At 41.1% G+C, this 22,341-nt stretch overlaps 1 long non-coding RNA gene across 1 annotated transcript in view; it reads left to right on the top strand.

The window, feature by feature from the left end:
- The window catches only part of LOC122457964, a 56,833-nt gene extending 37,674 nt beyond the window's left edge, over window positions 1-19,159 (top strand). The window contains exon 3 of the long non-coding RNA XR_006277759.1: window positions 18,291-19,159. This is a non-coding gene — a long non-coding RNA (uncharacterized LOC122457964). The remainder of the gene's footprint in view (window positions 1-18,290) is intronic.
- The last annotated feature ends 3,182 nt before the right edge of the window (window positions 19,160-22,341 follow it).

The raw sequence follows: 22,341 nt of genomic DNA, 5'->3' as shown, positions 1-22,341 counted from the left end.
TGAAGCTGCAGAGTAAGTGGAGGCAGGAAGCAGCCCAGGGATACAACATTATGGGCTGGGACTGTGCAGACCGTGCCTGCTTATTGTCGGGTCTCTGGGCTGGAAGCTAGTGGTCCTGGGGTTCCCTACCAACCACTGGGGAAGTAGCACTGTTAAAGGGCTGTGAATGGGAAGACTGCCCTGGACAATGGTTCCTGAGAGATTTTGATTTTCCCACACACTCCCCTGGAAGGGAAAATGGCTGGAGGGCCAACCCACCAAGTGGGACAAGTTGAATCCTGAGAGGACCAGAGAGAGAGATGGCCTGAGCAACCTCAGGAGGGGAGCATCAGACTGGTGGAGTTAATCCCCAGAGATGGCCACAAGGAGATGCTCTGGCAGTGAATAGAGCATCCTGTGACAAGTGGGTATCCATTAGTCACTTCCCCCGGTAGAGAGGGGTGCAAAAGAGGTAGTGAGATGGTATTAGGCTGCTGTCATTGCCACCAAAAAGATGGAAGGATTCCTTGCCCACTGCCTCAAGGAGCTCCCCATTGTACAGCTCAGGTGTAATTAAAGCTAAAATAGTGGAATACTTACAGTAAATGTGCCTAGCCTTTTCAGTAATTTATCTTGAAAAACCCTGGTTTCCCAAAATACTCTTATTTAGCCAGTAACTTAATTCTACCACTAATGGGAAAGGCTGTGTTGCTTCCGACCTTTCAGAGCACCTTTCATGCCAAAAGATTGCTAAGTACTTTCCTACCCTTCTATCCAGTTCTCCTTAGAAGTGGTGTGAGGCACTTGTTACAAACTTCCCACAATTTTGGGGCTGTTAAATTCTGGAATGTTTTTCTTTTTTTTTTTTTCCAGATCTGTAGGAGTTGGCTGCAAAGTTCAGTTTGAATCTCAGTTTCTCCAAAGTCTGGGGATATTTGACTCCAAAGTTTTGTTTTTGCCTGATTTCAAACAGGAATAATTTAATTCACTACAGAAATGCAGCTACTTCTGGGGTGACATGCAGTAATGTGTTGGTGCATAGCAAAACACTCTGCAACAATTTGAGAGGAAGTGAGGAATGAAAGGTGGATTTTAGCTAAGCTGAACATAGTTACCTGAGTTCAGAAAACCAGAGTTAGTAACATGACATCTTTAGTATACACCAAAAAAAAAAAAAAAAAAAGAAAAAAAAAAGAAAAAGAAAAGGATACAGACTAACATGGCTGCTACTCTGAAACTTAGTATACAGCAGTAATCTGAAATTTTTATAAATTTCTAGCAATACTTTCCTCACTAATGATATGTTAATATATAGCTTTAATACTGATTCAGAGGGAAGAAAGCCACCAACTGAAACATGAATTCATATATAGTTGTGAGTACCAGAAAAAGGTTCTCACTTTCTATTGCCTTACACTTAAGTGTAATTATTTTCATCTGTGAAAACTGGGTGTAAAATTCTACCATTATCAAAGTTTTGAGGCCTAACTCCTGTCTCGCACCTTAAGGAGACATTTATTCTGTGGAAAGTGAATGCAGATATGGAGCAAAAAATCTACCATTATAATGCTATACTATCCTTGGAAGCTATATGAACTTATGATAAATCATTATGCATTATTTAATTTAGAAAAAACATACAAACTGAGTTAATTTTCCTTTTCCATCTTTACTTAACCCCCCCACTCCCTCCTTGCAAAGAAGAAGAATGGAATTTCTTACTGAGATCAAGCCATTATAAGAAGATTGCACTTAGATTAAGGAATAGAGGATTTATTTAGGACTCAAATTTATTAAAAATTGAGGATTCATTTAAGGGCATTTGGAAGCCTTTTATGGATTATATATATAAGCAGATGCTGCGTCTTAGAAATACTTGTAATTCATTGTCATATCCTACTTGAATGTAGGTTTGTAATAAGCCTGAATTGTATTACCAGCTAAGAATTTTCTTTGAGTAATGGAGTTGTTTTCTTTCCTTTCTTCTGTTGGGGAGGGTATTTTGCCTCCATTCTGTTGCAGAACACAGCACATCTCATTGTGGGGAAATATGCTTTTATTTCACAAAGACAATGTGCATCCAGGAGCATTTCAAGGGCCACCAAGAACAAACAAACAAGAACAAGACAAGAAACACAACACCCTTCTTTCAAGAATTCAACTCATTCACTTAAGTAGAAATCATGTAAAAACACGTACAGAGGTCATATTAACTTTCCTTTGGGGGGCGGAGAGAATTCAGTCCTGAACTAATAGAGAAAGGAGCACAGGGACCACTAGGGATCTGCTTGGACCTCTGAGCAGGTTAGATGGTTCTAAATCGCATGCCTGTTGTAATAGTTCCTATTGGCTCTAATCCATGCCAGAATACCCCTAGCCAGTTTTGCACATGGGGTCTTTGATGGGATTTGGCACAAGCCAGCAGAGGGTTTTTGCACTAAGGTATGCCCTGGTGGGCACGGCTGGCTGCTTTGTGGACCCTTTGTGCCCTCTGTGCTGATGCAAAAAGGGTGCAGGCACCCTTGTTGATAAGTCAGGCTCAAAGGAACAGGGGCAGTAGTTCCATCCCATAGTGTCTCTAATCATAAGGTCATGTATGGTGTTGGACACAAAGTAAAACTATTTCCCCATGTTTATTCCCCCCTCCCCGGCTGTTCCTCAGATGTTCTTGTCAACTGCTGGAAATGGCGAACCTTGATTATCACTACAAAAGGTTTTCCCCCCCGCTTTCCTGCTGGTAATAGCTCACCTTACCTGATCAGTCTCCTTACAGTGTATATGGTAACACCCATTGTTTCATGTTCTCTGTGTATATAAATCTCCCCACTGTATTTTCCATTGAATCCATCCAATGAAGTGAGCTGTAGCTCACGAAAGCTTATGCTCAAATAAACTTTAGTCTCTAAGGTGCCACAAGTCCTCCTTTTCTTTTAGTGGTCCTTTCTGTATCCCTCCATCCACTTCCTCCCCACTTTTTTTGAGGCGATTCTCTCACCCTGGGGGTCAGGAGAGGACAGAGGGAGAGTTTCCTGAACTCCCCTGCACACAGGGACTGAGATTGTCTTTGGTCTTTGTATAGGATACTCAAGGAGTGAAAGGCAATCAGGCGCTAGGAGAGCAAAGCTGGGCTGCTCTTTGCTGTTGTTTGGAGGAGGGAAGGAGTTATTCAAATTCTTGCTTTCTTCTAGTTTTCCCAGTGTTTTCTCTGCTTGTCTATAATTGTGTTTCCTGTCAATATGTTTGCTGCCTGGATTTCTGTGTGCAGCGCCTTTTTCCATTTGTGCTTCTTATTTAGGACTACTAGGTAAGATGGTCTTTCTTCTATTGGCTGCTTGCCATTCCATGAACTGCTAGCCCTTGATCCCTAGACTTGCTGAGTTTCTGTTTAAGCTACAGTACATTGAACATTTTAATTTAGTTGCCTTTCACTGATGGATATTTGTACAAGGTTGCTGGTTGTTGGTAGTTTACTTCTGTTCCCCTGTTGCTTTTGAAAGACTTGTTATAGAAATACTGTTAAAATTACTCTGTGGAAATGTTTGTCCAAAAAACATCTTTTATATACTATTTCCAAGGATGTTTGCAGTCACAACCCTGATGGAAGCAATGAAATGCATTAATTTTTAATGACTTGGCAGATTATGGACTCTTTTGGTTTAGGGAGAAAGGGTGACTTAAGAAGTTCACCTTAGAGACTAACAAATTTATTAGAGCATAAGCTTTCGTGAGCTACAGCTCACTTCATCGGATGCATTACATCGGAATGCATCCGATGAAGTGAGCTGTAGCTCACGAAAGCTTATGCTCTAATAAATTTGTTAGTCTCTAAGGTGCCACAAGTACTCCTTTTCTTTTTGCGAATACAGACTAACACGGCTGCTACTCTGAAACCTGTCATTAAGAAGTTCAGCCATCAGAAGTGGACTCAGGAGTCCTCACTTCAGTTTCTGCCTCTGCCCTACAGTTGTTTTGTGACCCCCATCAAGTCACAAATTTCTCAGTTCCGCCCTGTATATTTCAGGCTATTAATAATTCCTCCTTGCTTTGTCTCTCTTGTCAATTTAGATTGTAAGCTTTTTGGGACAGGGACTGTCTCTTAGTAAGTGCATGTATGCTACCTAGCACAATGGGTCCCCAATCTCATTTGGGGTATTCAGGCACAACTCCAATGGTTTTATGTATTTAGATTTATGGAAATGCAAAAAAGGGCACTACTCAAATGCTTTTAGGCACCCTTGGTTCAAATAAAAAAATACAGTAAGAATACCCTAAGTGCAGCAGTACAATTTAATACACCCCATTTCCAGTCAGCCAAGCAAATTAAAAACTCAAATCCCTCATCCCCTCCCACAATTGCCCAATCTTACAGTCTATTTCTGAGCAAAAAGATGAGCCTTGCAACGTCCCCTGATGGCCATCAGGCTTAGGTTATTTCAGACCAAAGGAGGGAGTGAATTCCAAGGCTATGGTGCCCCCATGGACAGTGCTATGCCAGAAGCCCCATCCTGTGCACACCAAGAGGGTTTGCAATTCAAGTGTGTCTGCTGATCTCTGCTGTGTCTATATGTTATGGAGAGAGAGGCAGATAGATCCTAAGTCATTTAGGTCTTTATAAGTCAAAACAAACACCTTAAATGTCACCCAGAAACCCACAGGAAACAGGTGCAGATTGTGGAGAAAAGGTTTAAGATGTCTGTGGTGAGAAACTCTACTTACCAATCAACCCACTACATTCTGTGCTAGTTTCAGTTTGTGGATGGATTTAGGGTGCATCCCTGCATTGGGCTCATCTCAGTAGTTTAATTCAGGGGTGACAGTTGCAAGGTCTGCACCTGACAGCAATGTCACAACCTCCTGGCTGTACATAAATGATTAAAAAGCTGACCTGACTATTGCAGCTACCTTACAGGTTCAAGTAAGGCCTGGCAATCCAGCTAGGTTATGAACCTGACCAACAAATGATTCATGCAGATTCTCAGTAAAGGGGGCATATTCTGTAATTGCTTCTCCCAACCAGATAATATCATTTTACTCTTGTCAGAATTTAGCATCACTGAACTAGCTCTCATCTATGGCCCAGTCTCACCCAGACACTGAATAAGAACCTTAACTGTTTTGGATGAGTCAGATGAAATGGTAAGTAAAGTTGTGTTATCAACATATTGAAAACATCACAGCCCATGTCTCCTCAATTATTCTCCCAGTGACCCCATATACATGTTGAACAAGAAAGATGTTAAGATCACCTGCAGAACATCACAGGAGTGCATGCCCAGAGCAGGTTCCCACCACTACCCTCTGAGAAGGTGCTGCAAGGAGGGAACAAAGTCAATTCCAAGCAGCCCCATCCGTCCCCCTTTGATCAACCTCATAATCTGTGGTATCAAAGACAGTTGATTGATCTAATCTCAGCATGGACAACTGATCTTCATCCATTTTCAGGAGGAGGTCATCTATCAATGCAGTCTCTGTTCCATACCCAGGCTGTAACTAAGATCGACAAGGGTTAAGACGAGCTGATATAACTAGTTAGTGTTTATTGTTTCACCATAATCACGCTACCGCTATAGGCACTCTAACCCTAAAGGCGCCTTTCCCACTCCCTTATCCACTTAGGTCACCATGGCTCTTGAACTGAACACAGGGCTTATACACATAAATGACTTTTTTTTTAGGGCTGTCAAGCAATTAAAAAAATTAATCGCGATTAATTGCACTGTTAAACAATAATAGAATAATACCATTTATTTAAATATTTTTGGATGTTTTCTACATTTTCAAATATGTCGATTTCAATTATAACACAGAATACAAAGTGTACAGTGCTCACTTTATATTTATTTTTATTAAAATATTTGCACTGTAAAAAAGATAAAAGAAATAGTATTTTTCAATTGACCTAATACAAGTACTGTAGTGCAATCTCTTTATCATGAAAGTTGAACTTCCAAATATAGAATTACGTATAAAAAGACTGCATTCAAAAATAAAACAAGTCCACTCAGTCCTACTTCTTGTTCAGCCAATTGCTCAGACAAACAAGTTTGTTTATATTTGCAGGAGATAATGCTGCCCTCTTCTTGTTTACAAAGTCACCTGAAAGTGAGAACAGGTGTTCTCATGGCACTGTTGTAGCCGGCATCACAAGATATTTATATGCCAGATGTGCATGCTTCAACCACCATTCCAGGGGACATGAGTCCATGTTGATGATAGGTTCTGCTCAAAAACCATCCAAAGCAGTGCGGACCAACACATGTTCATTTTCATTATCTGAGTCAGATGCCACCAGCAGAAGGTTAATTTTCTTTTTTGGTGGTTTGGGTTCTGTAGTTTCCACATCAGAGTGTTGCTCTTTTAAGACCTCCGAAATCATGCTGCCTACCTCATCCCTTTCAGATTTTGGAAGACATTTCAGATTCTTAAATCTTGGGTCATGTGCTGTAACTATCTTTAGAAATCTCACATTGGTACCTTCATTGTGTTTTGAGAAATCTGCAGTGAAAGTGTTCTTAAAATGAACAACATGTGCTGGGTCATCATCTGAGACTGCTATAACATGAGATATATGGCAGAATGCAGGTAAAACAGAGCAGGGGTCATACAATTCTCTCCCAAGGAGTTCAGTCACAAATTTAATTAACACATTATTTTTTTAACAAGTGTCATAAGCATGTCCTCTGGAATGGTGGCCAAAGCATGAAGGAGCATATGAATGTTTAGCATATCTGGCACATAAATACCTTGCAATGCTGGCTACAAAAGTGCCATGCAAATGCCTGTTCTCACTTTTGGTGACATTGTAAATAAGAAGAGGGCAGTATTATCTCCCGTAAATGTAAACAAACTTGTTTGTCTTAGCGATTGGCTGAACAAAAAGTAGAACTGTGTGGACTTGTAGCCTCTGAAGTTTTACATTGTTTTGTTTTTGAGTGCAGTTATGTAAGTTGCACTTTCATGATAAAGAGAGATTGCACTACAGTACTTGTATGAGGTGAATTAAAAAATACTATTTCTTCTGTTTATCATTTTTACAGTGCAAATATTTGTAATCAAAATATATACTTTGATTTCAATTACAACCCAGAATACAAGATATATATGAAAATGTAGAAAAACATCCAAAATATTTAATACATTTGAACTGGTAGTCTCTTGTTTAACAATGCAATTAAAACTGCAATTAATCACAATTAATTTGAGTTAATTGCATGAGTTAACTGCAATTAACTGACAGCCCTACTCTTTTTTTAAAACACTATTTTACCAACTCTACTCATCCACCTATCTTCAGTGCACCCTCCTGATTCCCCATCTGCCATATCTTTCATAGCAGGTATGGACATTTTGTGCTGCATATTGGAAATCCCATGGAAGTATATGGAGTACACATAGTTGACTTCTGATTAAATTTAGCACAACAAGACACCATTGTATAAGGAATGGGGGGGATTTACACTGGTGGCTCTACTCACCAGCTGGGAATGGACAGTCAAATGGACATGCTCAAATTAGAGGTCTGTCCCTTTCTTCTGGGCTCTGTTTATTGTTTTCACAAAGAAAGAAGTGTGCAAAAAGTAAACAAACAATCTGGTTAGGGGTTCAGATGCGGGTCCTCTTGTAGCCCTTTCCAATCCTAGGGGGCTCCATAGGGATGGTCTGCCTGCTCTGGTTACCAGAGAGTATCCTCTCTCCTAATTCCCAACCTCCACTCCAATGGAGCAGAGTTCTCCTTTATATTGTCCAGCTGAGTGTGGTCCAGTCTTGATGGGCTAATCAGCTGTGTCAGCTGATTCCCAGCACCTGTCTGCTGGGCATCTCTTGCTGCTCCCTGCCCTCCCGGGCTATTAAAGGGGCAGATTGCCCTGTTAAAGGAATATTTAAATATTAGCAAGGGACTAAACATATGTCTGCTAAGGGACTGAATTTTCAAACCTACCTGTAGATTTCCTAACTTAAAATGTAGGCATCTAAATAAAAGTGGCTTGACTTTGAAAATGTTGGCCTTATTGTTTTAGGCTTGTGAAAAAAATATTTGCCAGGGGTGAACCTGAGTAGGTTAGAGATTCACGTTTTGCATTTGATAGGAAAAAGTTCCTTTCTTGAAGTGATCTTATAAGTTGTATTGCTGGGCTAGCTAGCATGTCTGCACCTCCCACGCAGGAAAATGAAGCAATGCTTCAAATAAAATTGTAGTAAGCATAATGACAACCTGAGATGACTTCAATTTGCCGTTCCAAGGGCCTTGTGCTAAAATTTTGTCTCAAAGCACACAGTCACAGCATAAGATGATCATTTTAGACTATGGTATCACCACCACCATTATTTTTCTAACTTGTGTAATACTGTAAATCTTTATCTTAAATACAGAAAGGAAACAATCTCATCACTGAGCTCAAAGGGGCTTTCCACATTCTTCCCATTAATAAGTTTCACTTCTAATTTATACAGTGCTGCAGGTTATGATTATTACAATGAAGGAATGATGAGGATTAATGCACCCCCTTGCTGTAAAGTGTTTTTTTCACCAACACGTGTGACTGTGGGGCCAAGATGACTATAGCTTTTAGCACTCAGTTTTATTAATATCCATGACAGTATCTTGTTAACTACACCTTATTGTTTATTGTAAAGTGTTTATAGCAGTGGTAGGCAATTTGTAGCCCACGGGCCACATGTGGCCCATCAGAGTAATCTACTGGCGGGTCACCAGACTGTTTGTTTACATTTGCACTGCTACCCGCAGCTCCCAGTGGCCGCAGTTCACTGGGAGCTGCGGGTGGCAGTGCAAGTGTAAACAAACTGTCTGGCGGCCTGCCAGTAGATTACCTTGATGGGCCACATGCAGCCTGCGGTCACAGGTTGCTCACCACTGGTTTATAGCAAGTTCAAGCTGAACTCGAATGAATAAATGAATTTACGTTGGATATCCCCAAATGCTTTAGTGAAATCTGGGAGGAAAGTATAATCACAGTGCAGTATAAGACTGAACATAATGAACACAGAAGACTTTCTTCCCTATGCACATTTTGTGTGTTAAATATTTTAATCCTTTTAGGCAAACATATTTTAATTCTTCATTGTTTTCAATCCCATTAACCTTGGACCACTCTCTGGGTAGCAATATACTGCTACTAATGGCCCTGGGCTGGATGATGGCTGATCCTGCAGAAGTGTGCTACAGGAGAGCAGAAGTGCACAAAGATACTTTAATTACCAGGACACTGGTGGCTGGCTGTACTTATGAGCCCGAGGAAAGAGAGTTGGCTAACACTTTTTGGCTCAGAGTTGTATGTGCATAATATAGGCAAAATGACTCCTTCAGTGACTCCTGGAGTGCTAGAGATTCTCCATGAAGCCTAGAGAGTCAAAACTAGATCCAATAACTTATGTTCATATAATAGCTTTCTAGCTGAAATCCCCAGGCACAAATTACATATATATAGGGATCACTTCTCTCACCACTGCAAAGCACCTTTGGGTTTGAATGTGGTACTTCTTTAATAGAGCACAGCACCAACATACAGGACTTTAGAAATGAAGAAGAGTGTTACACCCATTAAAACTGCCGTGCAGTCTGGGTTGCCAGAATGTCATCACCCACAGTGGAAACTTGCCAGGAGAATAAGACAAATAATACAGGGCCATATTCGGTCAATATTACACTGGGCCAGGTTATCTCATGGACTTTAAAACATGCATGGCAGTTTTCTGAATAGCAGGGGGGGCTTGCCTTGGTTTTACTCTCCAAAATTTCCCTGTGTATCATACATCAGCTGGTGGCTGCATTTTCATGTTGCTGTACATCATCTATAGAGTGAATGATGAAAAAGCACTATAAGTAAAATTTTCAAAAGTGCCTAAGTGACTTAAGATCTTAAATCTCATTTTCAACAGTGACTTGGGCACTTAGCTGTCCAAGTCCTGTTGAAAGTCAATGGCACCCTGGCTCCTAAGGGCCAGATGTTAAAAGATATTTAGGTGCTTTAAGATGTAGGTAGGTGCTTTTAAAAATCCTTCTAGCCACCTAAATCCTTTTAAAATTCTGGCCCTGAGTGACTAAAATGGGAGGTAATGTTTTGAAAACTGTACCCACCATACATAATATTTTATCAAATTGAAATGTATTCCCTTACCAATGTTTTCCTCTTGCTCATACACTGCATTATTATCACATAGGTATCTATGAGAGCTGAACTTCAGTGTTGGCATTTAAAAAAAGGTACAACTGGATTAAAATTTGCGTTAGCAGATGAATACTCCACCACTGAAAAAAACATGTGCCCTCAGAAAAACATAAGTACATTGATGTTATATATGTTTGTACTTTTCCCCAGAGAGATCAGTTGAAGAGATGAAGAGAGGAAAAGTTAGTCCAGATTTGATCATACCACTTTTTTAGCCCATCTATTAGGAATGTTATGAGTCTGTCAGACATCAGGAAGGTGGCACTCTCTCGCACTTGACACTGTATTTGTAGTGTAAGTGGACAACCGATGAGGCTGTTTGAGTATTTTGTGTGCTTACTTATACATCATTTAGGAGAAGAAATAAAGATGACACAAGAGATTACCCTCTTCACAAAAAGGAGTGAAGAACATCTGAAGGCAAGCCTTTTGTTCCTTCCCATACAAGGGATTTCCTTGGATTGATGGGGGTGGACTCTTAAAAACATGTAAAGAAGTTTAACTTTTGACTTTTTGTCTGGATGTGGATGTGACCAGCTGCAGTTTTGTGAAAGAAAGAGGGTTGACACTGAGGTATTGTGCTGAAAGGCAAAAGTATGAAGTGTGATTTAGAAAGCAACACGGACAAATTGGAATAGTTCAGGATGTTTCTTCTGGTGTAGGGCTAGGAAAGAGGGAAAAGATGCCTGCTTTTTCTCTCTCCCCTATTTATCCATTTTTCTTTTTGTAGAATAAGTAAATATTTCATTGTCCATTTTTTATTCATAATTTTCATTATCTATGTGCCATAGTGATTGCAATTACTGTGCTTATTGTTCTTGAATACAAAACTTAATGAATATTATCAATTCAGTTTGAGTATTGCCTATTTTTATTAGTAATAAAAACAATAAATGATCGTTTTGGTTATATATATTAGTTTCAGGTGAATTTCCTCCCACCCTTTTTAGAGATCTGGACTGGATAATGGACAGGTGGCACACAGGAACAAACTTTCAAAAGGCTAGCCTTTCTTTTGCAGGGTCAAGTTGTGCCCAAACGTTTGTTCCTGCAGTTTTGCACGTACAATTCAACTTCATGTGCAAGCCTGAATATTTGTGCCTCTAGCAACCTAGTTTGTATCACAATTCATTTAGCAGGTGCAATTTGTACCCACAGAAAGGGTGAACCTATACAAATGTACCTCTCACTATAGACACATTGGGGTTGGACTAGATGACCTCCTGAGGTCCCTTCCAACCCTGATATTCTATGATTCTATTAGGGTGACCAGATAGCAACTCTGAAAAAACGGGAGAGGGTGTGGGGGGTAATAGACTCCTATATAAGAAAAAGTCCCAAAAAACAGGACTATCCCTTTAAAAACGGGACATCTGGTCACTCTAGAGTCTATAAAGTTGGTACTCAAAAATGCTTTTCTTAGCAAGAAAGGTTTCAGAGTAGCAGCCATGTTAGTCTGTATTCGCAAAAAGAAAAGGAGTACTTGTGGAACCTTAGAGACTAACAAATTTATTTGAGCATAAGCTTTCATGAGCTACAGCTCACCTTCATCAGACACATCCGGTGGAAAATGCAGTGGGGAGATTTATATATACACACACAGAGAACATGAAACAATGGGTTTTATCATACACACTGTAAGGAGAGTGATCACTTAAGGTGAGCTATTACCAGCGGGGGGGGAGGGGGGGAAGGAGGAAAACCTTTTATGGTGATAATCAAGATGGGCCATTTCCAGCTGTTAACAAGAAAGTCTGAGGAACAGTGGGAGTTGGGGGCTGAAGGTGATGGCTAATGGCATTCTGTTATTTTCTTTGTTGGGCCTGTCCTGTAGTAGGTGACTTCTGGGTACTCTTCTGGCTCTGTCAATCTGTTTCTTCACTTCAGCAGGTGGGTATTGTAGTTGTAAGAATGCATGATAGAGATCTTGTAGGTGTTTGTCTCTGTCTGAGCGGTTGGATCAAATGCAGTTATATAGTAGAGCTTGGCTGTAGACAATGGATCGGGTGGTGTGATCTGGATGAAAGCTAGAGGCATGTAGGTAGGAATAGTGGTCAGTAGGTTTCCAATATGGATGGTGTTTATGTGACCATCGCTTATTAGCACCGTAGTGTCCAGGAAATGGATCTCTTGTGTGGACTGGTCCAGACTGAGGTTGATGGTGGGATGGAAATTGTTGAAATCCTGGTGGAATTCCTCAAGGGCTTCTTTTCCATGGGTACAGATGATGAAGATGTCATCAATGTAGCGCAAGTAGAGTAGGGGCATTAGGGGACAAAAGCTGAGGAAGCGTTGTTCTAAGTCAGCTATAAAAATGTTGGCATACTGTGGGGCGATGTGGGTACCCATCACAGTGCCGCTGATTGACAGAGCCAGAAGAGTACCCAGAAGTCACCTACTACAGGACAGGCCCAACAAAGAAAATAACAAAACGCCACTAGCCCTCACCTTCAGCCCCCAACTAAAGCCTCTCCAATGCATCATCAAGGATCTACAACCTATCCTGAAGGACGACCCATTACTCTCACAGATCTTGGGAGACAGGCCAGTCCTTGCTTACAGACAGCCCCCCAACCTGAAGCAAATACCCACTAGCAACCACACACCACACAACAGAACCACTAACCCAGGAACCTATCTTTGCAACAAAGCCCGTTGCCACATATCTATTCAGGGGACACCATCATAGGGCCTAATCACATCAGCCACACTATCAGAGGCTCGTTCACCTGTGCATCTACCAATGTGATATGTGCCAGCAATGCTCCTCTGCCATGTACATTGGTCAAAATGGACAGTCTCTACATAAAAGAATAAATGGACGTAAACCAGACGTCAAGAATTATAACATTCAAAAACCAGTCGGAGAACATTTCAATCTCTCCGGTCACTCGATTACAGACCTGAGAGTGGCTATTCTTCAACAAAAAACTTCAAAAACAGACTCCAAAGAGAAACTGCTGGATTTGCAAACTGGATACAATTAACTTAGGCTTGAATAGAGACTGGGAGTGGATGAGTCATTACACAAAGTAAAACAATTTCCCCATGTTTTTTCTCACCCCCCACTGTTCCTCAGACGTTCTTGTTAACTGCTGGAAATGGCCCACCTTGATTATCACCATAAAAGGTTTTCCTCCTTCCCCCGCCTTCCTGCTGGTGATGGCTCATCTTAAGTGATCACTCTCCTTACAGTATGTATGATAAAACCCATTATTTCATGTTCTCTCTGTGTATATAAATCTCCCCACTGTATTTTCCACCAAATGCATCCTATAAAGTGAGCTGTAGCTCATGAAAGCTTATGCTCAAATAAATTTGTTAGTATCTAAAGTGCCACAAGTACTCCTTTTCTTTTAGCAAGAAAGGTGTACAAAAATCCTACAGATAATAAAGTTTTGATTACAGCTTTTGTCATGAGAACAAGGTATCAGAATTTTTATGCTCATTGTTCATGTGAATTATGGCCAGTAATATGCTCTCACACTTAAATGTTTTCAGTGTCCCATAATATGAAGGACCTTCTCGACATTCTGATTAGGGGAAACAATCTTGAAAGTAGTAAAAAAGGGACCATTTTAGATAGAGAAGCAGTTGGAATGAAATGAATAGTTAATGAAACCACACAATGCAGGAAAACCAAAGTCTTACTGTATATATCATCATAACTCAATCATATATGAAGAATAAATAGTCTGTGCAACATTCTTTTGAGAAAGATTATAGAGAAAAGGAAAGAGACAAACAGTTCTCTCATTTGTTCTGGGCAAGAATCTAAAAATATCAACTACCCACATCTACACATGAGTAAGGGAAATATCCCTTAGTCTGACTAGAGACTTATATGCTTTAGCCCTGAAAGTTCTAATGAGATACACATAATTCCTGTTTTCTAAAATGCTAGTTCAAATTCTCCTTTCATATGGCCAAACTCTGGCAGTTAGCTACTGGCAGAGTAATGGATAGAGTGGAGATATGCTGCTGTGTAAGGAGTTTGGGAAGGGATTGTGCCTCATCGAGGCACAGCCTCTTCTTGAGTGATCCAATGTGATGATGCAGTTTGCCACTAAAATAAAGTGGTGATAAAGCTCATGCAAATACCTGCTGTAGATAGATCCTTTGGAATAGTGATATTAGCTCTTTCTGTTGTGGGTGCAGTGAGTTCAAGGCTCTACCTCCTCCTTTCTGCTTTGGAGCATTATGTATCTTCCATGAAGAGCAGTCTCTGTGTTCCCCTGGGAGCAGGGGCTGCAACTGGGACAGGTCATTGAGCAAGCTGCACCAGGGCAAGAGGGAGATTTCTTGTACACTCTTCTTTCCCTTCACCCAAACTCATCTGTGCATGGCAAATACCTGTGAAAATAATTCTGAATAGTGCGATTCTACCAGCACAAATGGCTGGAATCATGTCACATTAGATTACATCAATATTACTCTAACTGACCACATGTACTTGACACAATATGATCTGAGGCAAATGCAGTGGAAATGCAAAAATTATGTGGCTTAATATAAACTCATACAGTTTTGTGTGTGTGTGTGAATATTTTAACAATACTATTGATTAAAAGGAATAGTCAACTAATTGACTATACTTGTGGATCAATATTAAACAATACCCTACAGGAAGGTCTCACTTAATGACAATATTGAGCAAAGGTTTATCAGTTGTTTTTCTTTTAATTTTGATGGGTACTTAGCAGGCTAGGTAGAGTGATACCTACATATCTATCCTGTTTGATGATATGTATGTCACTGAAATTGTTTGCCATGTTACGAATGGTAACAACAATGGGAGATGAAAGAAACTTAGCTTGTTGAAGAATGCAATGATAAATGACAGTTACAGTTGATAGTACAATAAATTAATACTCCTATGTGAAATTAATTTGGTATACTCAGTCCTGCTCCTAGTGAAAGCTAATCCATATTTTCAAACTCCAATATTACCATTAAAAAGTCAACATTTATACACCCAGCAGGATCTAAGGACAATTCTACCCTATTCTAAATAACGCATAGTGGAATATTGCATCATTATAAAATTAACTGGAATGGAAATAGGGGTAAGCAGTAACTGATTAATGGTGATTTTTGAACCACACCAATTGATGCCATCAGCAGTCTTTTTGCAGAGGCCGGCACTTGGACTGGAAGAGTGTTGTAACTCAGGCTTGTTTTACAGGGGTACCTCTACACAGTGAGGGGCAGCCTGCCGCAGCAAGTCTCAGAGCCTGGGTAGCCAGACTTGGGCTTGTGTGGCGCCTGCTACAGCACCAAAAATAGCTCTAAAGCCACTTGAGCTCAGGCTGTAAAACTTAGGGAAGTGGGTGGGCTTCAGAACCTGAGCTCCAGCCCAAACTGAAATGTCTATACAGTTGATTTTAGTGCTGTAGCATGAGCCTCATAAGCCTAAGTCTGTTGATCTGGGTCTGAGATTCGCTGCCCCAGGCTGTGTAAACATACCGTATGTGGTTAATTTGAAAATCAATACAAAATGATGATCAGAGCTTGTGATAGAGTTAGCTGCCATTTTTTTGCTCCTACACTTGCATGAGCAATAAATAAGGTAAGGGTGATGATAAAATGTGATCTTCTTCCAATAATAATATAACCTACTGCAGCCCCTCTTAGCCAAATCATTAGAGGTACTTCACCAAGTAACTTCCATGCTTATCCCTGGCCTCACTGTACAACCTTTGTCTTGAGGGCACTGGTTCTTTTACCATGAAGTGCATGGGTGTGAGGACACTCTCTTGTTGGGACAGAGAACCTCAGGCAGGGTGAGATTCCATTTGCACTTGGATTTACATTATACTTCTGGCTACCTGCCTGAGATTTGACTTTGAGAGGCACCTCTAACATAATGGGGGTTTAGGATTAACAGTACGAGGGTGAGAGCTGCTGTTGTCTAAAGGTGCTGAGAACTGTGTGCTTTAGTCAGAGTTCAGAAAATGAATATTTAATGTAGATTTGGTGCTGCTTTTGCTATCTTTGTTCAGTGTGATCAGGCATGAACTTATTGTCAACCGCGTAGGCTTCAGATGCTCTTTTCTAGACATAGTTGTTGCTCTCTCCCCTGAAATCATCCCTATTTACATATCACAAATGTGACTTGGCTACTCAGAAGCAGATACTATTTTTCATTAAAAAAAAAAACCTAACTGGATGAAACTCCAGTGCTAATTGATAATGGGTAGCAAACGTCACTAAGTAATGATACCATGGAGATATAGCCTGCATCTATCCCTAGGGCAAGGAGATGCTGTCTCTTGAATACAAATATAAACTCCATGAGCCACAAAAGATTGATTAGATGTCCATCTCATGGGCCCTTCCAGAAATCTGATTGAGGTCAATGTCCCTTTCTGAGAAATTCAATTAAAAGAAAAGGGAAAGTGTAAAGACAAACCCCCAGTTTCTTGCAATCTCTTATTTTATAATTAGGGAAGGCTCTTCTTACTGGTGACTACTAACAAAAGAGTTTGAAAACAATATGTGCTTCTAAAAACTAAAGAGACTGTGGTATAAAGCCTGATGCACTTGAGAGACCAAGATGTTTTGTCAATACTGAGCAAATATAGCAACATGTTTTTATTTGATGTACAAAGGGGAATGAGAGGGTGTGGAGAAACCTTGTGTAGTTGTACAGAATCAAACTGTTGGAATAATGGTAATTATGGGCTGATTCTGTGGTGGTAATAGTCTGAAGTGCAAACCCACCACCAGGAAATCTTAATTTATGGACCATAAGGACTAGGAAAAAAATAACAAAACCTAATTGGAGGAAATCATGGGTGGGAAAGCAAATGATGCCATAAATGATCTTGTGAAAGGCAGATGATGCTTTAAATAAATGGTTTTCAACCTATGGCCTATGGACCCCTGGATGTCATCAGACTGTCTAAGATTCTGAAAGGGGTCTACACATCCATTCAAAATATTTTAGGGGTCCACAAATGAATAAGAGTATATATGGTCTCAGGCAACTGTTACTTAAAATAGGCACAAATTATCCTGTCTCTCTCCATGGTTGAAGAGGATGAAAATCCTATGGACTCACTCTCAGAGGGCACCAACATGGGGAAATGTCACCTCTGTATTATTGAAGGCCTCTTTCTCTCAACTTCACAGAAGCTCCACCATATAGGAGGCAATGCTGGTTAGGGGGAATGCATATTGTCACACCACCAATGGCTTTTGCATGTGGATTCCATGCAAAAGTTAATGCTAGCTGAGTGGATATGATGTTTTGCATTCTGCCTTGGTTGTGTTTATAGAGACAGTCCACTATGTCAATGTAGGCAGCCATAAACCATGACACACATCGTTGAGAACTGCAAAATGACTCAACTTCCTGGAGGTCTTCATGCCTTGAACATTGTTGATAAGAATGCTGTGGCTTGACTGGATTGCATAAGCCAAATAAATACATTTCCCCTCTGCAAACTGTGGGATGTACTAAAGTTAGCTATTTATTAGCAGTGGCAGGGAGGAAAGTCACTGGCAGTTTTGCTCCATTTCCATAAGCATCAAATTCATACAAACATTAAAAAAAATCCTGAAACCCTTCTTTCTTTCACATACTTGTATGTGCACCTGAAGCCACAAAAAGGAGATTATTTCAGGCCAAAGGTCACTGTATGCTTTATGCCTGGCTCTGTTCTTTGTCTGTTTTTCTCTTTCTGTGGTATTGAAGTGGATTCTTGATCTGATCCTGTCAGTGAAAGATGTTATTTCAACTCCAATCATAATGCAGTCAAGCACGTGGATATGCTGGTATCAAATCTTCTTTGTTCTTACCAAGTATTTATAAACCGCTTTATGGGGTGAAAGCTATTTCAATTGAACTCTCTGTTTAAATGTATAGAGCTAGAGCATCAGCCTGATTTTTAAGTTATCTTGATATCCAAAAGGCTAGCAATTTTCTTTCAAAAATAGTTATCCAATAATCAAACACCACTGATTTTGATTTAAATCTGCTCTGTTGCTCCCATAACATTTTACAAATCACAATTCTCCTTTCAATGGGCTATGCTCATGGTACCACTAGAATCTATTTCTGTTGGTTAGGAAGACCTTCACGTTTCTGGGATGACAGTAATAATTATCTTTCTCTTTCAGGTGGGCTCCTACCAGCTGAACTGCCTAAGTGAATTCCTGCCTGCTTGGATGATTAGAATCCCGCAGCTCACAGAGTCAGGCAGTGAGATCAGATTCCGCAACTCTGTCTGGCAGCTGCAAGGTTAAGTCTCCAAACCCTAAGGACAAAGAGATGTAGCGTCACATCAACCTGACCTACCTTTCGGAGGGCTAGAATTTCACATTTAGTAAATGTGAAACAATAGGGCAGTGCTTCCTTTTGAGTGAACATTAATATTAACCAACAATGGAATCCCAAAGGAAATGTGTGGCTGAAGCTTGAATACAAAATGAATTCTTTATGAGTAGGGTTGAACATTAAAATAAACCCTGTCACAGCCAGGTGAAAGAATTAAACTAAGAGAATTTATGATAAAAAAGCAGGAGAAAATCCTCATTGTGAAAAACTTGAGTTGGTGTAAGTGTCTAAACCAGAACAAAAATAGCATCTTCTGTCTGAGGCAAGATAATATTTTAAGATAATTATGTTAAAATTAGCCATGATAGAATTATAAGATTCACCACCTACACAGATGCTCAGAAGCACAAATCTTACAATACAGAGAGATTCAATATAAATGCTTTTTGGCTTTCAGAATACTTTTCCTGACCAATTCAGTACTGCTACAATGTATATACTTTGGGAATATTTCTTGCGTTAGTTTTAATATTTAAAGATCTCTTTTCCCTTATTTGCCTATGTATATTAACTCTCTTTGATGCCAGTTTGATGTATGAGCAAGGATTACCCATCTCTTTATTATATGGGCTCTTAGTAATTCCGTTAGCCCTTGCTAAGGTGTAAGATACAAAGTAATATATATATAAATGTAAAATGATTACATGTTAAAGCTGAGCAAATAGTGGGAAATATTGTCCAGGAATATTAATTTGAGATGCAAACATATCCTTTTGTGTTTGCTTTCTGTGATCATTTAGTGCTTGAGATTTAAAAGCATATTCTGAGCTCATATGGTTGGATAGTTTCTGCAAGTTAAATTTGATTCTATTTTGATTGTATAAGGTGTGAGTCACAGTTTGCAATAGCCTACACAATATGAAAAGTAAATTTCACAATTGGCTACAATTTGAAATTCTCTCTGTGGGAGAAACTGAGAGTTTACTCCTTAGCAAGGGGCAGCACATAACTACATTATCCCAGCAGCAGACCAGGGAGTGAGTCTGAGAATCATAATTCCCTCCTTCACTCTGTCTTTGCTCAAAAGGGAAGTAATTTGTTATGGGTCTATTCCAGCTGTGCTGGCTGGTGCATGGGGGTAGAAGAGAATGCCCTGTCCCTTGCCTGACCACTCACCCATTCCCAAAATGGCTCCATTGGAGGTGGGGGCAGTGACCCCACAGAGTGTTATCTGCAATGTAGTCTGCATGAGGGAGTTTAACTCGTTGGGCACCAAATAATAGATTAAGTAAAGAACGCGCAGGCTTTGAAAAATAACTTTACTGGTTTAAAAAAGGATAGGAGACTTTAAGGAAAAACAACAAACATCTGCATGCAATTCCCTCCTTAAGTTTCCTCCCCACTCTTGAAAACTTTTTGGGTTCAGGGCACCTCCTGCTCAGTCTTCTCATTCTGGCAATGATGTGCAAGATAGCATCTCTTTTCAAAGCAGTGTCTGACATCTTGTTTTCCTTCTGTTCTTTCCCCAATTCTGCTCTGTTCGATTGCAGACAGAGGATCATTAACAGTTAATTGCTTCTTTGTAGCCACCTTTGTCTTGCTAGGGCACGGCTATTCAGTTGTTGATGGCTCTGTTTCTGAGGCTGTGTCTGCACTTACAGCATTGCGGCCACACAGTTGTAGCACTTAGGGTATGTCTACATTGGCAGAATTCCAGTGCTGTGGAGCGCACTGAAGGGAGTGCTGAAGGGAAACCGCTGTTGTGTGGTCACACTGTCAGCTGCCTGTGCAATAGTGTGTTCACAGTTGCGACACTTGCAGAGGTATTCGGACCGGTGCACTCTGAGCACCTCTTTCTCTTCTGCCGCTAAGAGTTGTGGGAAGGTGGGAGAGGCCCGCCGTTGAGTGTGCTTTTGGCCATTTAAAGCCTATATGGGAGGCTGGACCTGGCTGATGACAATATTCCTATGCTTATAGCTGTGTGCAGTACGCTCCATAATATTTGTGAAGGGATGGGTGAAAGCTTCACTCAGGGCTGGACCGCTGAGGCTTAGCACCTGGAGGCTGAATTTGAACAGCCAGCTACCAGGGCTAGTAGAGGGGCGCAGGATCAGGGATGCCTTGAGGCAGCAATTTGAAGCTGAAAGACACTAATATTTGTTGCTATGCTGCAGAATGCAGTGCTTGTAATGCTAGGAGGTGATTGTGTTTGATGCAGATAATGCACTATGAAGGTTTAAGAAAATTGCATGTTGCTTTGCAGGGCTCTGTTTGCTTTCAATTAATGGAATAAAGATTTCTTTCAAACCAAAACAATTCTTTTATTAAAAAACAACAACCGGAGGAGAGAGACGAACAAAAAAACACATCAGGACTGAGGGGGATGGGGGAAGGGAGGGTCCCAGGAGGAGGTGGGGTCCTGGAATGGTTAAAGATTTGTGTATGTCCAGATATCATATCCAACCTTCTCCTTTGGAGTACAGTGCAGCAGAGCCAAATTGCAGAAGGATGAGTGTTGAGTGCATTGGGAGTCCACAGTGCTGGACTGTGACGAGGGAGAATTGGAATGCAGCGGGTATAGACTGGAGTCAAGAGGTTGATAAGAGTGTGTTGGTGGGGTCTGGAGGGCACATGGGAAAGAGTTTTGTGACAGCGGCTGCAGGGGAGGGCAGGCACCGAACTGCTCAGTTTGCAGTGCTAGTAACACCTGGCGTGTGTCCGCTTGATGCTCCATAATGTTTAAGAGCCGCTCCGTGGCTTTGTTCTGGTGTGCCATGTTCTCCCTCCTCTCGCTGTCCCACCACTCCTTCAATCTTGTTTTTCAGCTGCGGAGTGCATCATGACATCACACAGAAAGTCCTCTTTAGTTCTTTGTTTCTGCTTTCTAATTCTGCACAGCCGTTCAGTCGGCAATAACAAAGAGGAAAGCTGGGTTCCCAAGGTCCTACCTGTGAAGCCAAAATGCAACATTTTACAGAAGCAGTGTTGTTTGCAACACACAGACCACTGATTCAGTGATTTAAAACACAAACATTATTCACATACCTATCACTAACTGGCTGACTCCAGGCAAGCACAAATGAGCCACAAGACCCCCAAAATGGCAAGTAACCACAGGGGCAGAGGAAATCAGTGTTCCAGGACTGCACTATACACTGGGCGTGTGGCTCTTGGGGAAAGCCAGCACTGTAGGGGGGTCCTTATAATCATTATTGTCCCCACATTTTCCACAGGCTGTGTTCTTTATGGAAGATACCTCGCTGCTGAGGGTGATCAGGGAATCAAGGGAAGGTCTTCTCCAAGCCTGTGGCTTCTGCCCTGGCCTTTATGCAGCTCACCTCAGTGCAGCAATGGTTCCTCCTCTCCCCCGCCCTCCATGATGGCAAAGTGACATGGGAAAGTTACCCTTGATGGGGCAAGAAACAAAGCAGCTCTGCCAAAGAACCTGTGGCAGTGGATTGCCCAGTATCCCCATGAGAATTTTGTGGAGATCTCTGAGGCAGATTCCCATGAAGTGAGGGAGTCAATCAACACCCTGTTCCACTGCTCAGACTAGGCATGTGGTGATACACGCATCACACAGACCCAATCCTGCTTTCTGCAACCCTCCTGCCCCCAACAACTTGCTTCAATGATTCCCAGAATTAAAGGCACTTATCAGGGGCCTCCTCTCCTGTTTGCGCTTTGCCAAGCTCCAACAGCTGTGACTGGCTAGCCTCCTCCGGGGTAGAGAAGAGCTCCTGGCTGCTTGGATCTCTGGCCTCTGAGTCGTCCTCTGCCTCTGGGTCTCCCTCCACATCCTCGATTTCCTCCTTCTGGCTCAGTCCACTCTTGACTGGCACATGAGCCACTGAAGTATCCCCAGCGGCCTTCGCAGTGGAGGTGGGGTCACCA

The sequence above is a fragment of the Dermochelys coriacea genome, chromosome 1, assembly GCF_009764565.3.
Source record: "Dermochelys coriacea isolate rDerCor1 chromosome 1, rDerCor1.pri.v4, whole genome shotgun sequence".
Lineage (NCBI taxonomy): Eukaryota > Metazoa > Chordata > Testudines > Dermochelyidae > Dermochelys > Dermochelys coriacea.
The sequence above is the reverse complement of the archived record's forward strand: the minus strand, read 5'-3'. Positions and strand labels throughout refer to the sequence as shown.